At 48.5% G+C, this 5,000-nt stretch overlaps 4 non-coding genes and 7 pseudogenes across 4 annotated transcripts; 6 read left to right on the plus strand and 5 right to left on the minus strand.

The window, feature by feature from the left end:
- The first annotated feature begins 312 nt into the window (after positions 1 to 312).
- LOC142393697 (5S ribosomal RNA) lies at positions 313 to 421 on the plus strand (annotated as a pseudogene).
- Positions 422 to 719: 298 nt separating this feature from the next.
- On the minus strand, positions 720 to 838 carry LOC142393173 (5S ribosomal RNA). The gene has a single exon (XR_012771791.1). It is a non-coding gene; the product is annotated as a 5S ribosomal RNA (ribosomal RNA).
- A 358-nt stretch (positions 839 to 1,196) lies between these two features.
- Positions 1,197 to 1,305, plus strand: LOC142393723 (5S ribosomal RNA; annotated as a pseudogene).
- A 298-nt stretch (positions 1,306 to 1,603) lies between these two features.
- On the minus strand, positions 1,604 to 1,712 carry LOC142393714 (5S ribosomal RNA; annotated as a pseudogene).
- A 358-nt stretch (positions 1,713 to 2,070) lies between these two features.
- On the plus strand, positions 2,071 to 2,179 carry LOC142393698 (5S ribosomal RNA; annotated as a pseudogene).
- A 298-nt stretch (positions 2,180 to 2,477) lies between these two features.
- LOC142392408 (5S ribosomal RNA) lies at positions 2,478 to 2,596 on the minus strand. The gene has a single exon (XR_012771061.1). It is a non-coding gene; the product is annotated as a 5S ribosomal RNA (ribosomal RNA).
- Positions 2,597 to 2,954: 358 nt separating this feature from the next.
- Positions 2,955 to 3,063, plus strand: LOC142393699 (5S ribosomal RNA; annotated as a pseudogene).
- A 298-nt stretch (positions 3,064 to 3,361) lies between these two features.
- LOC142393700 (5S ribosomal RNA) lies at positions 3,362 to 3,480 on the minus strand. The gene has a single exon (XR_012772157.1). It is a non-coding gene; the product is annotated as a 5S ribosomal RNA (ribosomal RNA).
- A 358-nt stretch (positions 3,481 to 3,838) lies between these two features.
- LOC142393725 (5S ribosomal RNA) lies at positions 3,839 to 3,947 on the plus strand (annotated as a pseudogene).
- A 298-nt stretch (positions 3,948 to 4,245) lies between these two features.
- On the minus strand, positions 4,246 to 4,364 carry LOC142393174 (5S ribosomal RNA). The gene has a single exon (XR_012771792.1). It is a non-coding gene; the product is annotated as a 5S ribosomal RNA (ribosomal RNA).
- Positions 4,365 to 4,722: 358 nt separating this feature from the next.
- Positions 4,723 to 4,831, plus strand: LOC142393726 (5S ribosomal RNA; annotated as a pseudogene).
- Positions 4,832 to 5,000: the final 169 nt, after the last annotated feature.

A 5,000-nucleotide genomic window follows, 5' to 3' on the forward strand; every position in this document is an offset into this window, starting at 1 on the left:
CGTTTCCCCTATTTTTACCAGAGAGCTGGCTTGAGAGGCTGCTGTTGAGCCTGCACGTTGACTTCCCTGATGTGATTGTTCTCTGCAGCTGAAATTGGGACTCTCAGATAACTTAGTGTCTGTCAAAAGCCTCTGTTCCCTGTGTGTAGTTTTGTGTCCGTTGTCATATAGAGAAACCAGGGAAGCTCAATCCCACGACATGCTCATAAACTGCGTCTTCTCTAAACAGTATAGTTCTATTTTACAAGTCGGAATACAATAACAGATTCTGTTTCAGAATCTATAAAGAGCTGGTTTGGGATTCCATTGTTGGCTTACGGCCACACCACCCTGAACACGCCAGATCTCAGAAGCCAAGCAGAGTCGGGCCTGGTTAGTACTTGGATGGGAGACCGCCTGGGAATACCAGGTGCTGTAAGCCTTTTGGCTTCTCCAGGCGCATGCAGTTTGGCTACGTCAAATGCAAAAGTAGTCCCTGTTTGACTTTTTGGAACTTGTCCTTTCTCAGGACAAAGTTAAATGTATGAGGATCAAAGCCAACAATGGCCTGGGACATCTCAGCAGATCCAGGATCAGCAACATGGAGACTGAGAGCCAAAGAGAAACAGAGGTGTCTGCCAACCAATCAGCAGCAGCCCAAGCTGGTTAACTTCCTGGTGTCTGTGTGGCACACGGTGATGGTCAGATGTTACATGCAGGCCGCAGAGAGAAGAGAAAAAGGCTTACAGCACCTGGTATTCCCAAGCAGTCTCCCATCCAAGTACTAACCAGGCCCGACCCTGCTTGGCTTCCGAGATCGGACGAGATCGGACGTGTTCAGGGCGGTGTGGCCGTAAGCCACAGTCCCTGTGACAAATATATGTTATATAGGTGCTGGAACCATACGTTTCCCCTATTTTTACCAGAGAGCTGGCTTGAGAGGCTGCTGTTGAGCCTGCACGTTGACTTCCCTGATGTGATTGTTCTCTGCAGCTGAAATTGGGACTCTCAGATAACTTAGTGTCTGTCAAAAGCCTCTGTTCCCTGTGTGTAGTTTTGTGTCCGTTGTCATATAGAGAAACCAGGGAAGCTCAATCCCACGACATGCTCATAAACTGCGTCTTCTCTAAACAGTATAGTTCTATTTTACAAGTCGGAATACAATAACAGATTCTGTTTCAGAATCTATAAAGAGCTGGTTTGGGATTCCATTGCTGGCTTACGGCCACACCACCCTGAACACGCCAGATCTCAGAAGCCAAGCAGAGTCGGGCCTTGTTAGTACTTGGATGGGAGACCGCCTGGGAATACCAGGTGCTGTAAGCCTTTTGGCTTCTCCAGGCGCATGCAGTTTGGCTACGTCAAATGCAAAAGTAGTCCCTGTTTGACTTTTTGGAACTTGTCCTTTCTCAGGACAAAGTTAAATGTATGAGGATCAAAGCCAACAATGGCCTGGGACATCTCAGCAGATCCAGGATCAGCAACATGGAGACTGAGAGCCAAACAGAAACAGAGGCGTCTGCCAACCAATCAGCAGCAGCCCAAGCTGGTTAACTTCCTGGTGTCTGTGTGGCACACGGTGATGGTCAGATGTTACATGCAGGCCGCAGAGAGAAGAGAAAAAGGCTTACAGCACCTGGTGTTCCCAAGCTGTCTCCCATCCAAGTACTAACCAGGCCCGACCCTGCTTGGCTTCCGAGATCGGACGTGTTCAGGGCGGTGTGGCCGTAAGCCACAGTCCCTGTGACAAATATATGTTATATAGGTGCTGGAACCATACGTTTCCCCTATTTTTACCAGAGAGCTGGCTTTAGAGGCTGCTGTTGAGCCTGCACGTTGACTTCCCTGATGTGATTGTTCTCTGCAGCTGAAATTGGGACTCTCAGATAACTTAGTGTCTGTCAAAAGCCTCTGTTCCCTGTGTGTAGTTTTGTGTCCGTTGTCATATAGAGAAACCAGGGAAGCTCAATCCCACGACATGCTCATAAACTGCGTCTTCTCTAAACAGTATAGTTCTATTTTACAAGTCGGAATACAATAACAGATTCTGTTTCAGAATCTATAAAGAGCTGGTTTGGGATTCCATTGCTGGCTTACGGCCACACCACCCTGAACACGCCAGATCTCAGAAGCCAAGCAGAGTCGGGCCTGGTTAGTACTTGGATGGGAGACCGCCTGGGAATACCAGGTGCTGTAAGCCTTTTGGCTTCTCCAGGCGCATGCAGTTTGGCTACGTCAAATGCAAAAGTAGTCCCTGTTTGACTTTTTGGAACTTGTCCTTTCTCAGGACAAAGTTAAATGTATGAGGATCAAAGCCAACAATGGCCTGGGACATCTCAGCAGATCCAGGATCAGCAACATGGAGACTGAGAGCCAAAGAGAAACAGAGGTGTCTGCCAACCAATCAGCAGCAGCCCAAGCTGGTTAACTTCCTGGTGTCTGTGTGGCACACGGTGATGGTCAGATGTTACATGCAGGCCGCAGAGAGAAGAGAAAAAGGCTTACAGCACCTGGTATTCCCAAGCAGTCTCCCATCCAAGTACTAACCAGGCCCGACCCTGCTTGGCTTCCGAGATCGGACGAGATCGGGCGTGTTCAGGGCGGTGTGGCCGTAAGCCACAGTCCCTGTGACAAATATATGTTATATAGGTGCTGGAACCATACGTTTCCCCTATTTTTACCAGAGAGCTGGCTTGAGAGGCTGCTGTTGAGCCTGCACGTTGACTTCCCTGATGTGATTGTTCTCTGCAGCTGAAATTGGGACTCTCAGATAACTTAGTGTCTGTCAAAAGCCTCTGTTCCCTGTGTGTAGTTTTGTGTCCGTTGTCATATAGAGAAACCAGGGAAGCTCAATCCCACGACATGCTCATAAACTGCGTCTTCTCTAAACAGTATAGTTCTATTTTACAAGTCGGAATACAATAACAGATTCTGTTTCAGAATCTATAAAGAGCTGGTTTGGGATTCCATTGCTGGCTTACGGCCACACCACCCTGAACACGCCAGATCTCAGAAGCCAAGCAGAGTCGGGCCTGGTTAGTACTTGGATGGGAGACCGCCTGGGAATACCAGGTGCTGTAAGCCTTTTGGCTTCTCCAGGCGCATGCAGTTTGGCTACGTCAAATGCAAAAGTAGTCCCTGTTTGACTTTTTGGAACTTGTCCTTTCTCAGGACAAAGTTAAATGTATGAGGATCAAAGCCAACAATGGCCTGGGACATCTCAGCAGATCCAGGATCAGCAACATGGAGACTGAGAGCCAAACAGAAACAGAGGTGTCTGCCAACCAATCAGCAGCAGCCCAAGCTGGTTAACTTCCTGGTGTCTGTGTGGCACACGGTGATGGTCAGATGTTACATGCAGGCCGCAGAGAGAAGAGAAAAAGGCTTACAGCACCTGGTATTCCCAAGCGGTCTCCCATCCAAGTACTAACCAGGCCCGACCCTGCTTGGCTTCCGAGATCGGACGAGATCGGGCGTGTTCAGGGCGGTGTGGCCGTAAGCCACAGTCCCTGTGACAAATATATGTTATATAGGTGCTGGAACCATACGTTTCCCCTATTTTTACCAGAGAGCTGGCTTGAGAGGCTGCTGTTGAGCCTGCACGTTGACTTCCCTGATGTGATTGTTCTCTGCAGCTGAAATTGGGACTCTCAGATAACTTAGTGTCTGTCAAAAGCCTCTGTTCCCTGTGTGTAGTTTTGTGTCCGTTGTCATATAGAGAAACCAGGGAAGCTCAATCCCACGACATGCTCATAAACTGCGTCTTCTCTAAACAGTATAGTTCTATTTTACAAGTCGGAATACAATAACAGATTCTGTTTCAGAATCTATAAAGAGCTGGTTTGGGATTCCATTGCTGGCTTACGGCCACACCACCCTGAACACGCCAGATCTCAGAAGCCAAGCAGAGTCGGGCCTTGTTAGTACTTGGATGGGAGACCGCCTGGGAATACCAGGTGCTGTAAGCCTTTTGGCTTCTCCAGGCGCATGCAGTTTGGCTACGTCAAATGCAAAAGTAGTCCCTGTTTGACTTTTTGGAACTTGTCCTTTCTCAGGACAAAGTTAAATGTATGAGGATCAAAGCCAACAATGGCCTGGGACATCTCAGCAGATCCAGGATCAGCAACATGGAGACTGAGAGCCAAAGAGAAACAGAGGTGTCTGCCAACCAATCAGCAGCAGCCCAAGCTGGTTAACTTCCTGGTGTCTGTGTGGCACACGGTGATGGTCAGATGTTACATGCAGGCCGCAGAGAGAAGAGAAAAAGGCTTACAGCACCTGGTATTCCCAAGCAGTCTCCCATCCAAGTACTAACCAGGCCCGACCCTGCTTGGCTTCCGAGATCGGACGAGATCGGACGTGTTCAGGGCGGTGTGGCCGTAAGCCACAGTCCCTGTGACAAATATATGTTATATAGGTGCTGGAACCATACGTTTCCCCTATTTTTACCAGAGAGCTGGCTTGAGAGGCTGCTGTTGAGCCTGCACGTTGACTTCCCTGATGTGATTGTTCTCTGCAGCTGAAATTGGGACTCTCAGATAACTTAGTGTCTGTCAAAAGCCTCTGTTCCCTGTGTGTAGTTTTGTGTCCGTTGTCATATAGAGAAACCAGGGAAGCTCAATCCCACGACATGCTCATAAACTGCGTCTTCTCTAAACAGTATAGTTCTATTTTACAAGTCGGAATACAATAACAGATTCTGTTTCAGAATCTATAAAGAGCTGGTTTGGGATTCCATTGCTGGCTTACGGCCACACCACCCTGAACACGCCAGATCTCAGAAGCCAAGCAGAGTCGGGCCTTGTTAGTACTTGGATGGGAGACCGCCTGGGAATACCAGGTGCTGTAAGCCTTTTGGCTTCTCCAGGCGCATGCAGTTTGGCTACGTCAAATGCAAAAGTAGTCCCTGTTTGACTTTTTGGAACTTGTCCTTTCTCAGGACAAAGTTAAATGTATGAGGATCAAAGCCAACAATGGCCTGGGACATCTCAGCAGATCCAGGATCAGCAACATGGAGACTG

The sequence above is a fragment of the Odontesthes bonariensis genome, chromosome 11 (assembly GCF_027942865.1).
Source record: "Odontesthes bonariensis isolate fOdoBon6 chromosome 11, fOdoBon6.hap1, whole genome shotgun sequence".
Taxonomy (NCBI): domain Eukaryota; kingdom Metazoa; phylum Chordata; class Actinopteri; order Atheriniformes; family Atherinopsidae; genus Odontesthes; species Odontesthes bonariensis.